Raw genomic sequence first — 22,651 nt, forward strand, 5'->3', positions numbered from 1 at the left:
TGGATAAATACGTTATGGTATAGTCACACAATGGAATACTGCTCATTGATAAAGAAAAATGATGAATCCGTGAAACATTTCATAACATGGAGGAATCTGGAAGGCATTAGGCTGAGTGAAATTAGTCAGTTGTAAAAGGACCAATATTGTATGAGACCACATTATAAGAACTCGAGAAATAGTCTAAATAGAGAATGATGGTTACGAGAGTGGGGAGGGAGGCAGGGAGAGGGGTATTCACCAATTAGGTAGTAGACAAGAATGATTTTAGGTGAAGGAAAAGACAACACACAATACAGGAGAGGTCGGCACAACTGAACTAAACCAAAACCAAAGACGTTCCCTGAAAAAACCGAATGCTTTGAAGGCCAGTGTAGCAGGGGCGGGGGTTTGGGGACCATGGTTTCAGGTGACATCTAAGTCAATTGGCATAATAAAATCTATTAAGAGAACATTCTGCATCCCACTTTGGAGAGTGGCTTCTGGGGTCTAAAATGCTCTCAAGTGGCCATCTAAGATGCATCAATTGGTCTCAACCCACCTGGAGCAAAGGAGAATGAAGAACACCAAAGACACAAGGTAACTGTGAGCCCAAGAGACAGAAAGGGCCACATAAACCAGAGACTACATCAGCCTGAGACCAGAAGAACTAGATGGTGCCTGGCTACAACAGATGACTGCCCTGACCAGGAACACAACAGAGAACCCCTGAGGGAGCAGGAGAGCAGTGGGATGCAGACCTCAAACTCTCGTAAAAAGACCAGAGTTAATGGTTGACTGAGACTAGAAGGACCCCAGAGGTCATGGTCCCCAGACCTTCTGTTAGCCCAAGACAGGAACCATTCCCAAAGCCAACTCTTCAGACAGGGATTAGACTGGACTATGGGACAGAAAATGATACTGGTGAGGAGTGAGCTTCTTGGATCAAGTAGACACATGAGACTATGTTGGCATCTCCTATCTGGAGGTGAGATGGGAGAGCAGAGCGGGTCGGAAGCCGGCCGAATGCACACGAAAATAGAGAGCGGAGAGGAGTGTGCTGTCTCATTAGGGGGAGAGCAACTAGGAGTATATAGGAAGGTGTATATAAATTTTTGTGTGAGAGACTAACTTGATTTGTAAACTCTCACTTAAAGCGCACACACACACACACACACACACACAAAAACAGCCACACTTATATCCCTTCCCGTATGCACACTCCTTTTCAATGTGGTGGCTTTACAGTTCATTCTACCCCTTGAATCTAGGATGGACTTGTCACCTACTTTGACCGGTAGAATGTAGTTGTGCCTTGATGAGCCTCGTACTCAAGAGACTTTGCAGTTTTGTGCTCTGACCCTTGGGCTAGCCTGCTATGGGATGAGATATCAAGTGGAGAGATGCCCCAGGAAGCCCAGCTGATCCAGCTCAGGCTAACCTACACTAGTCAGCCCCCAGTTCACCCACCAGCTGATGATCCCAGACACATGAGCAAGCCCAGCTGGGCACAGCCAAGTCAGGTGCAGATCAGCAACTGCCCAGCTGACCCATCCATGGACACATGAGCAATAATGAATAATTACCGTTTTAGCCATTGGATTTTGGGGTGGTTAAAAAAAAAAAAAATTTTTTTTTTGTTACACAGTGGTATTGAACTAATACAGTGCACAAACATGCAGCGATCTCTTCTTTCTTCCAATAGCTGTTTCCTTCTGCCAGCAGCCTCTGCCATTGATCACCTTCTCATATTCTCTTCACTGCCACACATCTCAAGCGAGCAGGCTATGGTCTGACCTGTGTCTTCTCACACAGGCCAGCCCCTTCTCCCCAGTGAGGTCTGACTTTGCCCCTCTCCAGTGTTCTGAAATGGTTACCTTGATGTTGGCTGGTTGCTAAGTGAAATGACCTTATCTTAATCCCCACCTCTTCTGACCTCTCAGCAGAGGTGCCACCCTTGCTCACACGTTTCTGGAAACTCTCTGCTCTCTCTACCTTGCAGACATCAAAGGACAGTCATGGAATACTGTGAACAACTCTACACAAACACATTGGGTAACTTAAACGAAAGAGACCAATTCCTCAAAGAGCACAAACTACCACAACTCACCCAATATGAAATAGATAATTTGAATACCCCTACAACTATGAAGGAAATTAAAATTAAAACCCTTCCAAAAAAAGAAATCTCCAGGCCCAGATGGTTTGACTGGAGAATTCTTCCAAATGTTTAAAGGAGAATTAACACCAATTCTACGCAATATCTTCGAGAAAATAGGAGAAGACATTTCCCAACTCATTTTATAAAATCAGTACTACCCTGATACCAAACCCAAAGACGTACAAAAAATAAATATAACTATAGATCAGTATCCCTCATGAATATAAATGGATAAAACTCTTAACAGAATATTGGAAAATAGAAAATGGCAATACATAAAAAGAGTTAGAAAAGTTATTTGACAAAATCCAACTCATATTCATAATAAAAACTCAGAAAAACTACAGACAGAGGGGAACTTCCTCAACTTGATAAAGAATATCTACAACCCCCTCCCGCCAAGGCAAAACCTAAAATTAACATCATCCTATGGCAAAAAACCGAAAGTCTTTCCCATAAGAATTCGAACAAGAAAAGTATGTCTGGTTTCACCACTTTTATTCGGTACAGTACTGGAACTCCTAGCCAGCACAATAAGACAAGAAAAGAAAAGGCCTACAGATCACGAAGAAAGATACAAAAGAGTGCCATTGGCAGAGGATATGATGGTCTACGTAGAAAATACCAAGGAATCTACAAAAACAAGACAAAACAGAAAACAAATCCTCGAATAATAGGTGAGTTCAGCAAAGCTGCAAAATACAAGAGCAGCACACAAAAAATCAATTATATTTCTGTATATTAGCAATAAACACGTGGAAACCAAAATTAAAGTACAACACCATCTATGATCTCTATCAAAAAAGGGGTGCTTAGGTATAAATCACCAAAACATGTATAGGACATGTATGCTGCAAACTACAAAACGCTCATGAAATAAATCAAAGAAGAGCTGAACAAATGGAGAGACATATTATGTTCATAGATGGGAAGACTCATCATAGTAAAAAGGTCAATTCTCCTCAAAATGATATGTAGTTAGAACGCGATTCCTATCAAAACCCTCAAGATTTTTCTGTAGATATAGATATGCTTATTCTAAAATTGGAAACCCTGGTGGCGTAGTGGTTAAGTGCTACGGCTGCTAACCCAAAGGTCAGCAGTTAGAATCCACCAGGTGGTCCCTGGAAACTCTATGGGGCAGTTCTACTCTGTCCTATAGGGTCACTTTGAGTCAGAATCGACAGCAACAGGTTTTTGTTTTTATTGTAAGATTTACATGGGAAGGCAAAAGAACTGGAATAGCTAAGACATTTTGAAAAAGAAGAATGAAGTGGAAAGAATCACTGTATTTTAAAACTTATTTTATAGCTACAGTAATCAAGGCTGTGTGGTATTGACAGAGGGATAGACACAGAGATTAATAGAAGAGAAGAGAGAACCCGGAAATAACCTCACACAAGTACGGCCAATGATTTTTGACAAAAGCAATTCAACAAATGGTGCTGGAGCAATTGCATAGTCATAGGCAAACAAAATGAACCTTATCCTAAACCTTAGACTGTATGTAATAATTAACTCAAAATATAGATATGAATGTAATATAGAAACTATACAACTTTTAGAAGAAAACATCTTTGGGATCTAGGACTTAGTAAAGAGCTCTTAGAACACTACAAGCACAATATAAAAAGAAACAAAAAAGATAAATTGGACTTTCTCAAAATGAAAACCTTTTGCTCTACAAAAGACCCTGTTGAGACAAGCTACAGACAGGGAAACACGTTAAGACACGCTACAAACCACGTATCAGGCAAAGGACCGTGTCTAAAATATATACACAGAATTCTGAAAACTCACCAGTGAGAAACAAAACAATTCGATTAGAAAATGGGCGAAGGACTTCAAGAGACATTTCATCAAAGATTTGAATTCCAATACATTGCCGTACATATATAAGGATATTTCAAAAGCTATCAAGTATATGCAAATTAAATCAACCAGTCATCATTTTGTAACCAATGTGTTTGGCAAAAATTAGAAAGTCCGATAACATCAAGAGCTAGCTGAGAACAAGGAAAGGGAGGACCCTCAAGGCACGGCTGGTAGGAGTGTGAACCGGTGTAGCTATTAGGAGAACAGTCTGGGAGAAGTGAAGGTTGGAAATACCTTCTCATCCAGCATTTCCACTCTTGGGTTCCTCGTTCAGAGAAGCTCTGCACAGACCACAAGGAGACATGTGAGAAGATGTTCATTGCCGCGTTGTTTTGGGCAGCAGAGGTTGGAGACAACCTAGCGTGTCTGTCACTAGGGAAACACATGCATAAAACATGTAAGTGCACAGACGGCAAGACAAAGCAACAATTGGAAATACATACTACAGCTACCCTGTCATTGCTCATAATCGTAATGCTGAATAAAACAATTGTGAAATGATATTTCTGGCATGGTGCCATTTATGTAAACTAAAAACACACATACTGAATTTTTGAAGAATACGCATATATCTAAAGAAATATACAGTGGACCAGAACATACATTAAATACGATACCTAGGGAATGTATGTCGGGTGTGGAGGGGAACGAGCTGGGCATGGTCGATGAAGGAGGAAAAGGACAAAATAAAAGTTAGACAGACGGATGGTGACAGTATGCCGTGATAAGGGGAACATTCCATTAAATTCTGTGCACCTAAGGGGCCTTGAAAAAATGTTCCAGGGGTGATGCTGACGTCTGTTGGGCCAGGTTTGGGAACCAGAACCACATCGGCCAAATGAGTGATCTCAGTCTGGTCTATACACTGAGTGACGTGAGCAGGTTTGGAAACACTGATGCCCAGATCTTAGCCAAAGATTCTGACCTAACTGGTCTGTGGTGCTGGACTAGGCTCCCTTCCCTCTCTCTAACCTCCGCGACCCCCAGGTGATTCCATGTGCTGCAGAGATTGAGAACCACGGCGGGGGGGGGGGGGAAGAGGGGCTCCTAATTTGTACTTGAAACAATCACCTCAGGTGATTCTTACGATGAGTCAAATTTGTAAGACACTTGAACCTCAGCTGCCTCACCTGTAAAACGGAGAAAACGCTCACTTGCAGAGCTGAATGGGTCAGATGTGATGTTGGTCAACTATTGGCACTTTGTGGGGGCCCAACAAATCGCAGCCATTATTTTTGAGGAAAAATTAGAAGATTGTTGAAATCATCAACACAAAAGAGAATTGTGAGTCCTGATCAGTTCATATATCCCCCTTGTCTATATTAGTAAACAAGGAGGTGGATCTCAGCGGTCTGAAAAGTCCCTGCAGGTGAGGCAGCTGACTTTCTTGCCAGTTTTAGGCCAGTTTGAGTTTGAACACTAGAGAAATTTGCTTCTGGCCACTGCCCTCTATTGAAACAATTCTGTCACTTCTGAGTGGAGAATACTCACACTTGCCATATAATTGCCCTTGAACATCAATTCACTGGGGAAAAGACCGACCCTGTATAAGTACTCACAGAAAGTGTTGTCTCTCTTAAGCAGTTCCTATCATCATGAAAGCTAATGCTTATATGGCACTTTCTACATCAGCTCTAAGGATTTCACGTGTTATCGTGAAGGAAAAAAAAAAAAATTCATCCTCATCCCAAACGCATGAAACCTGACTGCAAACACAACAGGCAGGTACTCCTATTATCTGCCTTAGAGAGATGAAGACACCGAGGCTCAGGGAGGTACACAACTTGCCCAGAGCCACACAGCCAGAGCTCCTCCGTGTTAGCTCACTCTCCTCACTCCCTTGTAGCCTTCCCCTGAGAGCCCTCTCTCAGCACCTCACAAGTCTCGATCTTAGCCTCTGCTTCTTGGGTACCCGACTGAAGACACAAGGATAGCTCCACCCCAGACTCAACTTCATCCCAAACTAAGCTCAAAATTTTTCCTCCGCACCTTCTCTTCCTCCTGTGCCAGACACCTCCCCACCCTCCAATCTAAAGAGCTGCTACTGTGTACCAGCATCCTTAGCTTCTCTGCCCCTTGTCTCCCGTAGTTTACGTCTCATACCTCTGTAGCCTGGAGCACCATACTAAGCTGCTCATGATTGTTCTCCCCCGTCTCACCACCCCCAAGCCATCCTCCACACAGCTGGTTCTGAAATGAAAATCTGATGACGTCATCTCTCATATTAAGTCTCTGTCACTCACAGCAGTCCTCAAATTCTTTGGGAGAGCTTTAAAATTGTCTGTTTGCATTTTAATGATAATTTAAAATTCAATTTCTGTGATTATATTCTTGTCGTTTGAATGGCCACATCTGCCGCTTGATTTCAGGGCCCATGCTTGAGTTTATAATTTTGTTGGAACCAAATGACCCCTCAAAGAAACTGCGTTTCGTTTTTGAGGTACTGATAGGTGAACCTGGCTTGTATTACTTGCTGTGGTTGGATGCTGTTGAGTTGATTCTGACTCATATTGACCCCACGTGAAAGAACAGAACTGCCCCGTAAGGTTTTCTAGGCTGTAATCTTTTACGGCAGCAGATAACCACGTCTTTCTCCCACAGAGCTGTTGTGTGGGTTCTAACCACCAACCTTTTGGTTAGCAGCCGATTGCTTAACCGTTGTGTCACCAGGGCTCCTATGTATTACTTTGGCATGTCCTAACATCAAAATGACCACAATGATCATGGACTGTACTCATGTCACTACTATTAAAAAATAATAGTTACAATTTGCTGAGTGTTAACTACATTGTAGGTGCTGTGCTTCACACAGGTTTCCCGTATGATCTTCACAGTCTTATGAGATAACAAGCCAAAACCAAACCCAGTGCCGTCGAGTCGATTCCGACTCATAGCGAACCTATAGGACAGAGTAGAACTGCCCCATAGAGTTTCCAAGGAGTGCCTGGCGGATTTGAACTGCCGACCCTTTGGTTAGCAGCTGTAGCACTTAATCGCTACGCCACCAGGGTTTCCATCTTATGGGATAAAAAGAATTATCACATTGGTTTCAGTTATCTATTGCTATCTAAAGAACCACCCAAAACTTAGTGGCTTAAAACAATAGGAATTTATTATTTCTCATGATTTCTTGGGTTAGAAATTCAGGCAAAGCTCAGCTAGGCAGTTCTTGTGTCGAGGGTCTTCAACTGGGGTCTCTTACCTGGTTGAGTTCATCTGGTGGCTGGGTGAAGCCGAAAGGCCCAGGAAGGATTCAGTCGTCTGGTGTCTCAGGCTCCTCTCAGGCTCCTTTTTCTTAAGCTTCTCGTAATTCAGTAGTCTAGCCAAGCTCTTTTACGATATGGTGGCCAGCCTCTCTGAGGCCACAGTTGGTGCAGCATCACTTTCCCCACGTTCTACTGGTCAAAGTGAATCATGAGGCTGGGCCAGACCCAAAGGAAAGGGAGACAGACTCCAGCGTTTGATGGGAAGAACAACAGGCATGAGTGGAGAGGGATGGGAGGAATTGTTGATGTTTATATTTGCATATACCCATTTAACAGATACAGAAACTGTGTCAACAAGTGGCAGGGCTGGGACAAGAACCCACACAGTTAGGCTTTATAGCCTGTGCTTTAAACTAGGAGGTAATGCTCTATTTTTATTTTATCCACCAGAGCATACTTAAGCCTCGTCTATTTTTTTTTTTTTTTTTATAAAGATTTACGGAGCTCCTTTTTCACTGTGAGAATTCACAGTCCAGAGAATTTTTCAGAGAACTTAAGACTTTGACTAGAAGTCATGGAAACCAAGTGGTGCAGGAGAAGTCCAAACGATTCATGGCCTCTGCTTACATGCTGCCTCTCCTCCGTTGCCACTGTGGCTGGGCTGAGCCACCTGCACCCCGAACACCCAGAAGTCTCTGCTTTCCAGCATTATAAAAAAACCACTGCTGTCGAGTCAATTCTGACTCATAGCAACCCTATAGGACAGAGAAGAACTGCCCCAGAGAGTTTCCAAGGAGTGCCTGGCGGATTTGAACTGCCGACCTCTTGGTTAGCAGCCCTAGTACTTAACCACTACGCCACCAGGGTGTCCTCCAGCATTATACTCATTCTAATTTGTCGGTCCTTTCCTGTGTTGTCCACCAGGGGGAGGTCTTCTCCTTTTAAAGACTTGAAATCGCCTCCGCATTCATAGGTCAAGTATATAACTTTTGTGGCAATTGAGCACTGGAAATGTGCTTGATCTGAACTGAGATGTCCTGTAAGTACAAATTACACACCAGAGTGTGAACACTAAGTAGAGAAGTAGAGAAAAGACAATGTAAAATATGTTATTAATAAATGTTTTACATTGATTACATGTTGAAATGATATTTTAGGTACATAAAGTAAGTGGGGCCTGGGTGGCACAAGTAGTTTACATTTGACTGCTAGCCTAAAAGTTTGCAGTTCGAATCCACCCACTGGCTCCATGGAAGAAAGGTCCGGCAATCTGCTTCATGCAACACTATAGTCAAGAAAACCCTATGGAGCAGTTCTACTCTGTAACACATGGGGTGGCCATGAGTCAGGGGCTGACTCAAAGGCACAGATAAAGTAAAATGTATTACTAAAATTAATTTAACCTATTTATTTTTAGAGTTTTAAAAAGGTGGCTTCTATAAAATTTAAAATTGCATATGTGACTCATTTATATTTCTATCGGACACTGCTGGTCTAAAGACTCTCTCCCAATGGCAGGCCTCAAGCTATCTCTGTAGAACCTTAGGGTTCCAAGGAACTCAGTTTGAAAATCACTAACTTCACATTACCGATGAGATGCAGACTGGCCAGCAACTTGTCCAAGGTTATCCAATAGATGAAATCTTGCGTTTAGTTTAAAACTCAGGTTCCTACACCCTGTCTGGCTTTTTTACTCCTTTCCTGGAGGGCCCTGGGTGTCACACAACGACGTAGGCACAAGCCCTTTGTTGGGCTATTAGAGTCCTTTATCAGAAGGTTCGCCACCTCCAGTCTCCCCTATATCCTCTGTAGGGTCTTCTGCACAGCCAGGGTGCTGCTCCCTGTCTCTTCGTCTGTCCACTCCATGAGCCGTTTTCTGTTTCCTGATTAGAATACCAGCCTGTGCTTTAGGGCTCTCTCTTAATGCTGCCTCCACGGTGCTGAGGCCTGACTTCTTGTTAAGTGCTGTCGAGTCGGTTCCGACTCATAGTGACCCTACGTGCAACAGAAGGTAACACTGCCCACGCGCCTGTCAGTTTGTTGTACTGTGGGGACTTGTGTGTTGCTGCGATGCTGGAAGCTATACCAGCAGTACTCAAATACCAGCAGGGTCACCCATGGAGGACAGGTTTCAGCTGAGCTTCCAGACTAAGACAGACTAGGAGGAAGGACCCGGCAGTCTACTCCTGAAAAGCATTAGCCCGTGAAAACCTTATGAGCAGCAGCGGAACATTGTCTGATATAGTGCTCAAGATGAGCGCCCCAGGTCGGAAGGCACTCAAAAGATGACTGGGGAAGAGCTGCCTCCTCAAAGTAGAGTCGACCTTAATGACGTGGGTGGAGTAAAGCTTTCGAGACCTTCATTTGCTGATGTGGCAAGACTCAAGATGAGAAGAGGCCTGACTGGTGACCCTGAATATGAGCAGTGACGTCTCACTCTGTCTTCTTAAACTATCTTCTTATCCAATCTCAGTCCTACCCAGGAAGCCATAGTAGCTCTTGCTAGAATATGTCCAATCAAGCTGAAGGTCAAGAAAACATCTTGTCATTCCCTGACCCCATAACAACCTCATTCTCCTCACTACTGAGAACTCACGTGGCCCACAGTCCCCGCTGATGGAGGGTGACTGGTGCTCACATTGCCAGTGATTCACGAAGGAACCGAAAGCACCCCATGGTAGGGAGACTTCTGTAAAGTGGCTGTGTGAATCAGCAGTGGGGGTGGGATGGGGTGGGCAGCCTGACCAGGCCCTCAGTTGCAGTCAAGGATCTAAGCAGAAGCCCCTGCACCACAAAACTCCTCTGCAGCTCAGCTGCACTGTGGCACCCTAAGGTCAGCAGTAGCTTCATCCGTGGTAAGAGCTGAGGCCCGGGACACATACGTGGGTGTGTGCCTATGCGGGTCTGCCTAGGCCATAAGGATCCCTGTCATTTGCTTGTGCCTCTGAGTCACGGAGGCCCCAAGAAAGTGGAAACAAAGGGTTTCTACCACCCTCCCGAGCCTGTATTCCTGGTCGGGGAGCTGTGTCAGTCTAGGCCCTGAGCGTGGCTGGGGTTGCCTGGGCAATTGCTGAACTTCATTTCTCCCTCTTCTAGAGACAAAACAGAGAACTGCTGAATCATGAGACTGAGGAAACCCGTGGCCTTTTGGAAGCCAATTGCCAGGGCTTTCTTCCAAGGCGTCTCTGGGTAGATTTGAACCACCAGCCTTTCAGTTAGTAGTCAAGCACTTAGCCTTTTGTGCCACCCAGGAACTCCTTCATAAACTCCAAAAGGGCTGCATAAATATGAAGGTCTGCTGTCACCTCCTGGCATAACTCCCCAGGGTTGTTCCTCAAAGAATCTCTCTGATTCCTTTTAAAATAGCCACAAAAAGGAGTGTAATTATCTTTGGTGTTTTAAAACTATCAAAAACAACTTTTCAAAGGTGACTTTAAATCTTTCCTGGTGCACACATGCCCACTCCTTCTGGTTACACTTGCTGCGTAACAAATTGGCCCAAACACAGGGGTGTACAACAACAACTATTTTATTTAGCTTATGATTTTCTGGGTCGGGAATTCAGGAAAGGCTCGACTAGGCAGTTCTTAAGTGGGATTTCTTCTGTGGTTGCAGTTTGATGTCGGCTGAGGCTTCAGTCATATAAAGGTCTGACTGAGCAGCTCTACAGAGATATAAGGAGCCCTGGTGGTACAATGGTTAAGAGCTATGGCCGTTAACCAGAAGGTCAGCAGTTGGAATCCACCAGGCACTCCTTGGAAACCCTATGGGGCAATTCTACTCTGTCCTATAAGGTCTCTCTCTATGAGTCAGAATCGACTTGAAGGCAACAAGTTTTTTTTGTTTTGTTTTGGCTTAATGCAATATTCTAGGCCTAAGCTTTACATTGACAGTGTGCCTGTGACCTTCACCTGGTTTCTGATCATTAGACTTTTCTTTTATTCTCTGTAACTGTATCTCTACCTGGCTGTAGCTTAGTCTCTCCGGAACTTGCCCTTATTACCCCTGCCACTCTCAGTTGCTGTTCAGGGCTGCAGTCCTCTCTTCTTCCAAAATTTCACTCTGGTGACTGTGTCCTATAACTCACTATTCTCCCAGATGCCCTCTCAGCTGATGCCCACCTTCTGGATTTGTGAAGATCATTGCTTCCAGGGTCCTCCTTGCTGAGTTTTGAGTTCTGGACCTGTTGGTGCATAGCTGGCTGGGCTCCAGTGCTGGGTGCTCACCTGGTCCCTGGCTGTTATTGTACCACGCAGATTCCCCTCCATCCACAGCCATACACCCGTAGCTGGACAGATAAAGCTGCCCTGTCCCCAATTCCCTTGCACCTTTGTGAGGGAGTCTTGTAGATCTTCCCGATAGACACCCTTGGTGGAAAATACTTGGTTTAGTAGGCATATCATCCTGTATCTGTACCTGCAATGTCTACACCTTCACAGAACTAAGAGAGTCATCACTCATGTCTCACAGTCCACAGGGCTCATTTGTATGCTGTCAAGGTTCATGTTTTACCATATTTCCCCCTGCTGGTCGATGGCAACGGGTTTGGTTTTTTTTGGTTTTGGTTAGGGAATGAGATCACATGGGAATTTTGAAAGCAAAACAAGCAGTTCCTGCCTCAAATAAGTTTCTGAATGAAGTAATAGGTGCGTATAAATGAATACACTAGAAAATCAATTTGTATCAGTTCTCACTCAGATATGTGTTCATCCTTGATGAGGTCTCTGCTTTCTTCCTTAGCACCTCTTTGTGGCTCCCAAAACAATCCCCTTGCACCTGAAAGCATTGCCCAAATAAATATCTGTATTTGGAGCAGAGCTGAACCTGAGACTTGCTTTTATGGTAACCCAGAGTGAAGTTATGAGGGAGCTCCTTTAACTAAGGTGGCTACTGATATGAACCAAAAGGAACCTTGTGGCTGCACATGACCATATTGATTTAGGTCACTAACCACACCTGGAAAGTTGGAGGTGCATAGGCATTAACGAATAGTAGGGAATTTGCTGAAGATGTCAGGGTGGTGACCGATGGAACGTTAACCTCACCAAAATCCAAAATCTGTTGCCGTTGAGTCTATTCCGACTCATAGCGACCCTTAGCCTCACATGTGCCCGGAAAACCCCTTGAAATCTTCCTCTGGGCCATAGCAATATCTCTCCTCCTCTTCCCTTGTCTTCTGCCCACAGCACCCAGCCGTGCTCCTCCTCCTTCATGCTACAGAAAATCTCCTTCCTTCTGCAGAAAACCTGGGAGCAGCCCAAAGTCCAGAAAGTTCTTTCCTACCTGTGGGAAGCAGACTTCTCAAAGACGTTTTCTCCTTGAAGAGATTCTCATGCCAGCAGCCAGAAAGACATTTCTCTGTAATTTTGCAATGACCTTGAAAATGCTTGTCAGTGGGAAGAAAGGATGATGACTCAAGGTTCTCAATGATTAAGTTTGAGGCACTACGAGTTTTATTCTCTATGCATTCCTTTCTGGTGGCTGGGGTGGAGGAGTCACTGGGATGGAGGAGTCGCTGGGATGGATGGAAGGCTGTCAGGCTCAGCCTAATTCCCAGCCACTGCAACCTCCTTCTTCCCACAGGTGATGCGTGTCCTCCAACTCCACCCTTTTGGTCTCTCAGGTGTTCCAGCCTGGTTCCTGAGGCTCGCATCCATGAAGCCTTTTATGCCCTGGCTCCTGTCTTGGACTCCAGTTCTGATTACTGGGTCTTTGCCTTGTTTCCTGGGTCTTCTCCCCTCTCTCCCTGATGGAAACCTGCTCATTCTCCAGTCGTTATGAGTGGGATCTGTCTTGTACCCAACATCCTCCCCTACCTGTTTAGGTGTTGGATTCTTGCCTCAGACCCATTGCTGTGAATGGGACCCTGAGACTGATGGATGACAGACCTTCCTGATGAGAACTGACTGCCCCTCTGGGTTCACAGAAGCGCCTCCTGCTTTCCAGGTGGGGGAACTGACCTAAGCCAGTCTGGGCATGTACAACAGTGAGGCTTCTTTTGTTAATATTAGCAGCCTCCATTAGTTAAAGGAGTTCAGGGCCAGTTATTCCCTAGGGGGTTACTCACGGTTACCATAAAAACAAGTCTCAGATGGAATTCTGCCTCAAATACAGACATTTATTAGCAAGTCGGCACAAATCAGTCATACTACTTCCCGTGAGCCTGATGAAGTCCAAACTCCCTCTTTTTTAGGGAGTTCTTACAAAGCCGTGCATGAAAAAAAGGTTTGCTTGAGGCAAATATGACAATATTCTAGCAGTGGGATTGGTGAACTATCTAGTCAGACTCAGGTTGGCTCAGGGTCTATGAATCAGCAGGTGGGCACACAGGACATAAGCAACATTCCTGATTCTAATACCCCTGTCACGCAGGTTTGGGGAGTTGTCCACGCTTCATAATGAAACCCATCTCTACATTCATTGTGCTAATTAACAAAATCACTTGTGTTGATCCACTACTCATCTGTCAGTTTGTTGTACTGTGGTGGCTTGTGTGTTGCTGTGATGCTGGAAACCATGCCACTGGTATTTCAAATACCAGCAGGGCCACCCATGGTAGACAGGTTTCAACAGAGCTTCCAGACTAAGACAGACTAAGAAGAAGGACCTGGTCTGAAAAATTGGCCTGTGAAAATGTTATGAATAGCAGCAGGACATTACCTGATACAGCGCCGGAAGATGAGCACCTCAGATTGGAAGGAACTCAAAATACAACTGAGGAAGAGCTGCCTCCTCAAAGTAAAATCGACTTTAATGACATGGATGGAGTAAAGTTTTCAGAACCTTCATCTACTGAGGTGGCATGACTCAAAATGAGAATAGCTTCAAACATCAATAATAGAATTAGAATATCCGAAGCATGAATACAGAAAAATTTGAACTTGTCAAAAATGAAATGAACTGCATACAGATCGATATCCTAGGAATTAGTAGACTAAAATGGACAATCACGTGTTCTGGAATTCTCTGCAATATGGAACATAACAACTTATGGGTAACATTATGAAGGATGGTGATTCCAGAACACTTAATTGTGCTCATGAGGAAGCTATACATAGATCAAGAGGCAGTTGTTCTTACAGAACAAAGGTATAATGTGTGGCTTAAAATCAGGAAAGATGTGTGTCAGGGTTGTATACTTTCACCATACTTATTCAATCTGTATGCTGAGCAAATAATCAGAGAAGCTGGACTCTATGAAGAAGAATGCAGCACCATGACTGGAGAGAAGACTCATTAACAACCTCTGATATGCAGATGACACAACCTTGCTTGCTGAAAGTGAAGAGGACTTGAAGCACTTACTGATGAAGAGCAAAGACTACGCAGCCTTCGGTATGAACTACATCTCAACATAAAGAAAACAAAAATCCTCTTAACTGGGCCAATAAGCAACATCATGATAAATGGAGAAAAGATTGAAATTGTTGAAGATTTCATTTTACTGGAATCCACAATCAATGCCCATGGAAGCAGCAGTCAAGAAAACAAATGAGGTATTGCACCGGGAAAATCTGCTCCAAAAGACCTCTTTAAAGTGTTAAAAACCAAAGATGTCACTTTGAGAACTATGGTGTGCCTGACCCAAGCCATGGTATTTTCAATCGCCTCATATGTATTCGAAAGCTGGACAAATGAATAGGGAGACCCAAAAAGAACTGCTGCCTTTCGATTATGGTGATGGCAAAGAATATTAAATATGTTATGGACTGCCAGAAGATGGAACAAATCTGTCTTGGAAGAAGTACAGTGAGAATGCTCCTCAGAAGCAAGGCTGGTGAGACTTTGTCTCATATACTTTGGACATGTTTTCAGGAGGGACCAGTCCCTGGAGAAGAACATCATCCTTGGTAAAGTAGAATGTCAGTAAAAAAGAGGAAGACCCTCAACGAGATGGATTGACACAGTGCCTGCAACAATGGGCTCAAACATAGCAATAATTGTGAGGATGGCGCAGGACTGAGCAGTATTTTGTTCTGTTGTATATAAATAAGGTCATTGGGTTGGTGGTACCGGCTGAATGGTACTACCAACAACAACAACGCTTTGTGTTGATTAGAGGTAAAGATAGCCGAAGTGCTTGTGGAAGCCCCTCTGGGGTATGGGCTTCTAATTAAATGTCAATTAACTACCCCTGGAGTTGCCTTCTGGGGAGAAAGATGTGGCAGGCTTCTTCTGTAAAGATTTACAGCCTTGGAAACTTTGAGGCAGCACTCCTCTGTCCTAAAGGGTTGCTCTGAGTTGGAATTGACTGGAAAGCAGTGAGTTGGGGTTTTTTTGTTTTGGAGTTTCCTTAATTCTTGTGTGGCTTAAATAGTTAAACACTTGGCTACCAACTGTAAAGATGGGAGGTTCTAACCCACCCAGAGGTGCCTTGGAAGATAAGGCCTGGTGATCTGCTTCAGAAAACTCAGAGCCTTAAAAACCCTATGGAGCGCAGTTCTACTCTGCAACACATGGGATTCCCATGAATAGAAATCAACTCAGCCATAATAGTTTTTTTTTTTTTTTTTTTGTGGGGCGAAGGAGTTGCCTTGATTATGGCAATTGACCACATCTAGGAAGACGTCCACATTTAGATCACACTATTGGGGCTGAGAAGCCCCTGAGTGGTGCAAATGGTTAAAATATGTTACTGCTAACCGAAAGGTTGGTGGTAAGAGTCCACCCAGAGGTGCCTTGGAAGAAAGGGTTGGCAATCTACCTCCAAAGAATCAGCCATTGAAAACTCTATGGAGCAGAGTTCTACTCTAACACACATGGGGTTGCCGTGAGTCAGAATCAATGGAATGGCAACTGGTTTTATTGGTGCTCAAGAATTTTAAAGTAAATTGCTGATATCATATTATCAGGGCACCCCAGCCTCTGTATTCATAGAAATAAACAGCATTTCTTTGGTTTTAATCACAAGATGATATGCTCTGATTTTCAGCCCCTTGAAAAGTAAGTCCCCTGAATTCTTTCTAGGCACCCCCAGGTGTCTCACATGGGTTCACCAGCCGTTCCACCGGCTGTAGTGTGGCACAGCCCCTCTTCTCCCCTTTCTACTTCCAGCTCCCTTTGTGATGGGCATTTGCAGTTTGGCTTGTCCACACCAGCACTCCCCATTTTGGGGGGCAGCTGCTACTTCGCCATTCCAACCATCTGTGGGGATGTGGGGATGAGCACGTGACTGCCTGGGTCAATCACAGTAGCCTCATCTCTTTGGCCAAAGCGATTGCCCAGAAATGGTCACATGGGCCTACAGAGCCAATCAGAAACCTTCTGTGAGATGTTTTGGACTTGCAGCTGGTGCAAATGCTCTCTCCTCTGTGGTATTCAGGTCCTGAGCTGCCTGCAGTTGTGGCTTTGAGTTGGCGGCAACAGCTGAATTGAGAGAATAAATCCAACATGCAGAGAGAAACAGAGACATGGGTGGAAAGAGAAAGTCCCAATGATAGCTGAACCTCTGAATCCAAGTGTCCCCAAGTCCTGCTGCAGCTGTGTGGCTCTGTGTGGTTTGGTTACGTAGCCCACAAATTCCCCTTTACGCCCAAGTTGGCTTGAGTTGACTTTCTGATTAATTTGTCCACAGTTAGCAGTCAGGAGTTGCCTTACAGGGCCAGCTCTTCACTCCTTGCTGAAGCCCTGTGCTGTTGAGGTCTCTGGTGTTTGCTATCAAGGACAACAGTCACCCACCGTGTCCTCCTGATGCTGCCCAACACATCTGAATCCTAACCTGAGGGCCAGCTGGGCCCAAATGGAGACACTTAGTATTCAAGTGCAATGTGCTTGTAGCTGCAGTACCTGGCAAGTACTCACTCTTTGGGTTAGTAGGAAGTCCATACATCCAGGCCTGCCCACAACAGGATTATGCATAGTGTAGAGCAGTTAGGGTGAAAATGGTTAACGTGCTTGGCTGCTAACTGAGAGGTTGGTGGTTCCAGTCCACCCAGAGATGCCTTGAAAGAAAGGCTTAGTGATCTGCTTCTGAAAAATCAGTCACTGAATATCCTGCAGAGTATAGTCTGCTCTGATACACATGGGGTCACCGTGAATTGGAATTGACTCCATGGAAACTGGTCATTTTTGTTTGTTTGTTTAACACCTTTTTTGTCCTCAAAAATGTCCCTAGTTTGTGGGCAACACCTGCCAAAATCAAAGATGAGAAGGCAGGAAGGGACAGGAAAACTGGATGAATGGACACTGAGAACCCAGGGTGGAAAAGAAAAGGGGGAGCGTGCTGACACATTGCGGGGTTTGCAACCAATGTCACAAAAACAATTTGTGCATAAATTTTTGAATGAAAAAAGTCCCTAGTTTGGATAACAAATTTTACTGCCAGCCAAGGCATACAACTCCCATGCACTGGCCATACCTTTCAGGAACCATATTCTGCTTGCTGGGAAGGACATCCTTCCCTAGGACATAAAGCTGACCCCATCCCTTCAGTGCTGTCCATTTCCCAGGTCCCAGCACCACGCTCCTTTCCTATCCTCTTCCCAGGTTGCCCCTGGTGCACTGTGGCTAACTGGACTGTGGTCTCCAAGAGAGACCTCATGTATAAGAAACTCTGTGAGGACCATTTGTCTGGGTGCTCTGTGCCCCTTTAAACATCCCAGCCTTGTATCTATTGCTCATATCTATGGCTGATGCATCCTGAGCTTGTGGCCTCAGCAAAGAGGACCCTCGCGATCTCTATCTGCACTTTCTACCCAGAGGAAGCCACATGGCATTGTGCGTTGTTGATTTGTTTCCGTCTCATTAGTCAAGAGGTAGAAAGTGAAAGATTCTGATGCATCTCTTCTGGTTTGGTTAATTAGGGGCAGGGGCCTTGAGAACAGACAATGAAGGATGTGAGTTTAGTTTTCTCTTCTGTAGAATGGATCTACTATGAAAACATTGCTTGAACCTCATCTCCAATGGGAGTGGGTGTCCTGGACATGGAGCAAACCTTCTGGGTGCCTCAGGCCCCTTAAGATGAGAGTGTTTACTGGGAGGATGCTCACCAGTGAGAGCAGGAGCTAGAGTGGGTTTAGGGACCCATTGATGCTCTCTACTTCTTTCACAGGCCCCGTACCTGTGATTCTTTCTGCGTGTCAACCCCCATCTTCTCTTACCCTTAGGACAATGATCATTTCTGGTTTTTCCAGCCCCAAAGTCCAGAGGGTGCTAGTCTGACCGACCTAGTGTGGCAAAGACTGGAGGCTGTCCCCTAATATTAATTCTGTCCTTCTCTCCCAAAATAATATAACCCCTACTTTTTAGCCAGGCACATAACTGCATAGAATAGGGCTGACATCCCCCAGCCTTCCTTGTACCTGGGTGTGGACTTGTGACCAAGTTTTGGCCAATGGGATATGAGTGAAATTTATCTGCACAATTCCAGCTTTTGCTTCTAAAGGGAAGGGACATATCCTTTTTCCTTTCCCACTTGCTAGAATGTCGATATGCTGGGAACTATCTTGGACGGTGCAGATGACAACAATACTGTGGTTGGCAGAGCAACAAGATAGAAAAGAACCTGAGACCCTGACACTTACACAGAATAGAGCTGCCATACTAGCTTATACTTTCACATGACAAAAAAAGTAAACATGTATATTTCTTAGACATGTTATTTGGGGTTTGGTCATAGCAGCCGAGCCACTGCTAGATTTGTTGTTGTTGTTAGGTGCCGTCAAGTCGGTTCCGACTCATAGCGACCCTGTGCCCAATAGAACGAAACACTGCCCAGGCCTGAGCCATCCTTACAATCGTTGTTATGCTTGAGCTCATTGTTGCAGCCACGTGTCAATCCACCTTGTTGAGGGTCTTCCTCTTTTCCGCTGACCCTGTACTCTGCCAAGCATGATGTCCTTCTCCAGGGACTCATCCCTCCTGACAACATGTCCAAAGTATGTAAGTCTCAGTCTCGCCATCCTTGCTTCTAAGGAGCATTCTGGCTGTACTTCTTCTAAGACAGATTTGTTCATTCTTTTGGCAGTCCATGGTATATTCAATATTCTTCGCCAACACCACAATTCAAAGGTGTCAACTCTTCTTCGGTCTTCCTTATTCATTGTCCAGCTTTCACATTAATATGATGCGAATGAAAATACCATGGCTTGGGTCAGGTGCACCTTAGTCTTTGAGGTGACATCTTTGCTCTTCAAACTGTTAGATTTAGGAAATCATTATTGCCTTCAAGTCAGGACCTCAACTGAAAAGCCTATTGCCGGACTCCCTTGGGTTGATGCCCACCCATGGCCCAATCACTGGCCACATTTGCAGAAAGAGTACCTTAGCACTGCTTCCCTGTGTAGGGGGCTGTGGGAAGGGCAGTGTCAGCCAGAAAGGGATATACAGTATGGCAGGCACCAAAACAAGAAGCTTGCACAGCACCAGTCACACAGTATTTTCACTAAAAAAAAAAAATTCACTAGGTGAGTAGAAAAGAATATCAACTACGCTTATTCGATATTCTGTAGATTTTTTGGGTGGCATGCCGGTTGAGAAGCCATCAGGTTGGAAGTCCAGAAATGTAATGATTTTTTCCCCTCCATTTTCTATAATATGCTGCTTGATAAATATTCTTTACAACAAAGCTTTGCTCACATTTTGTGATATGGATGAGGTCCAAAGTGCTTCCTTTACTGCTTCTCAGTGAGGATTCTCCAGTTGCTTGCACCTATCCAGGTTAACTTCAGCAGAGCCAGGATTTGTCTGAAAGGCTACCAGGAGCTCAGGGAGTTGGAAGGGAGATGGAGGAGCCTTAGAAATGAACAAAGACCAAGGAAGCTCCGGAAGCCTGTATTAGAATGAAACAATTATCTCACCATTATAAATGTATTTCAACCACTTTCATTCTTTTTGTTATTCTATCAAAAAATTTTTTTTTATCCAAATTTTATTTTAGGGTGGAAGTATCATATTCTTGCCTTTTGGAGTAGAGAGGAGAGGTACCTTGATTAATAGTCTCATAACACTTTGTCTTATTTGGTGGAGGCAGTGACCCAAAAGGAAATAAAAGTTACGGTGCCAAAAGAAAGTGCAATGAATGTCTCAGGATAGTGCTGGCCTGGCCTGTTTATCCACTTTGGGACGGGGATAGGCCGAGAGCCGTTGAAACTCAGAGCTGGACCCTCTGCCTGGGAGAGGATGACCCTGAAAAACATGCAGTCGAATAGGTTGGTTGGTATTGCAAGGGACTGCACCCAGTCTCCACTGGGAATGAGAAGAGCCTAGCTAGAACAGTACAGGGAAGGATTCTGTTCCAGAGGGACCAAAAGAACATTTTAGGCCCAGAGGAAAAGGCATACCCCTTGGGAGTACAAGATGTGTCTTAAGTCTCAGAAGCAAGACCAAAGCCAGTTTCCAAAAGTAAAGCCATAGTGTCTGTTCATGGTCTTTTCAGTTCTCTTCCTGGTTCCTGCAGGAGAGACCAGGCCACTCTGTTTGATTCTTTCTCCCTTTTGCTCTGCTGTCAGCAATTTTTCATTTATTCTTACTCTAGCTCCTAAACATGGCTTATGGCCATGCGGACAATGCAGTGGAGGGCTTACCCTTCCTTGGAATGACCGCTGGAGAAGGGGAGCAGCCAGGCATCCTAACTTCACACCAACCACCCCTTCTTTTCTTTTTCCTTAGGAACAGAAGTTTTCAGCTGGGCACTTACCTCTGGAGCAAATGCAATGTTTCTTAGGTCTCTGCAGCTTGGGGTGGCAGGGGAGTGACTAAGCAGAAAATATGGGCCTGCAAGAAGAATCTTTCAGAGGAGCTGGCTGGGTTAACTGTTCGTTGCTGTTATGGGTTGAATTGTGTCCCCCCAAAATATGTGCTTTAAATCCTTACCTCTATGCCTGTGGTTATAATCCCATTTGGGGATGGGTTGTCTTTGTTATGTTAATGAGGCAAGATTAGTGTAGGGTTTATCTTGAGTCAATCTCTTCTGAGATATAAGAGAGATTAAACAAGTGAGCAGGAGAGAGATGGGGGAAAAGAGATGCCAAGCCACATGAAGATCACCCAGGAGCAGGAGCACAAAGAGAGAAGTACCTTCTTCCAGAGGCGACAGGGAGAGAAAGCCTTTCCCCTAGAGCTGGCACCCCAATGCAAACTTCTACCCTCCTAAACCGTGAGAAAATAAATTTTTGTTTTTTCAAGCCACCCACTTGTGGTATTTCTATTATAGCAGCACTAGATAACTAAGACAGTTGCCACTGGGTTGGCTTCTACTCATGGAAACCTTATGTACAGCAGAACAAAACGTTTCCTGGCCCTGTGCCATTGTCATGATCGTCAGTATGTTTGAATCCATTGTTGTGGCCATTGTGTCAATCCATATCATTGAGGGCTCCCCTTGTTTTCTCAGACCTTCTACTTTACCAACCATGATCTTTCCTGATTACGTGTCCAAAGTCAGTCGAAGTCTCTCCAACCTTGCTTCTAAGGAACATTCTGATTGTATTTCTTCTAAGATTGGTTTGTTTGTTCCTTTTGCAGTCCACAGTGTTCTTGGCTAATAGAAACACTTCCTCTTGCTGTTGGCTTAGAGCATGGATGGGAGGGCTGGATCGCAGTGGGGCCATCTTGGACCATAAGGTGATATTCAGGTGGAACCACATGCTGAAGACGGAGGAGCAGAGAGATCAGAGTCTCTGGTGTTGCTGTGGATCCTTTTCTAGCCCTGGAAGACCAGCTTCCTGGCTTCTTTTACCTAAAGGAGGCATGCACTTCTGTCTTGTTTAAGCCCTCACTATCCACTGTGATCTATGGACCAGCAACGTAAGTATCACGGAGAGTTTGTTAGAAATGCTGGAACTCAGGGCCTGCCTCAGCCCTTCTGAAGCATAATCTACATTTGAACAACATCCCCAGGTGATTCATGTGCAAGTGATGGTTTGCGAAGTACTGATTTAAGTCACAATTGTTTTTCTTTTTCCCACTATATGCAGCTGAGGCTAATTCTTGCAGAGAGAGATGATACCCATTTGGGGTCAGCGAGGAGTGGGGCTGGAGGAGGGACTTCGGGGAAGCTAACTATTGGAATTCCCACTCCTGTCTTTCCTGTACCCGGGAAAGGCATTCGGGACTTGCCAGGAAACCCTCATTTCCCCAAGGCAGACAGTAAGGAGCTCAGTGAGCCTTGACCAGAGCTGTCCAGGAGCGCCTTCTCAAAACGCGAGGCTCCTGCCTGCTGTGATTGCCCTGACTGCCAGTGCCCGTTGTCTCCAGATCTGAGAGTGTCAGGGGGTAGATGACGGTGTTTAGCTCGGAGGAGGTAGGTGAGGGGGGTCTGTAGTCATTTTGAAACCTTAAGGTATTCTAAAATACAACATCCTTCCTGGAAGCCTGGGCTTTCTGTTTTTAAACACAGGCGTTTCTAGGCTGCATTTCTGGGGCTGCTTGTCACACTCAGCTCCCTCAGTGACTCAGACTTGATTGCTTGGGAGGGTCACACCCTCTGGTA

General features: G+C 44.8%; 1 protein-coding gene across 2 annotated transcripts in view; it reads left to right on the forward strand.

Moving 5' to 3' along the window:
• The window catches only part of CCR3 (C-C motif chemokine receptor 3), a 179,526-nt gene that overhangs the window by 14,351 nt on the left and 142,524 nt on the right, over positions 1–22,651 (forward strand). The window contains exon 1 of one of the 2 annotated variants that reach the window (XM_049862827.1): positions 9,813–9,898. The exons of the other annotated variant lie outside the window; for it this stretch is intronic. The gene's annotated coding sequence lies outside the window, so the exon portion shown is untranslated. Of the gene's footprint in view, positions 1–9,812; positions 9,899–22,651 lie in introns of those variants that run through there. 2 annotated transcript variants of the gene reach the window in all.

This window comes from Elephas maximus, chromosome 20 (assembly GCF_024166365.1).
Source record: "Elephas maximus indicus isolate mEleMax1 chromosome 20, mEleMax1 primary haplotype, whole genome shotgun sequence".
In the NCBI taxonomy this organism is placed as follows: Eukaryota; Metazoa; Chordata; class Mammalia; order Proboscidea; family Elephantidae; genus Elephas; species Elephas maximus.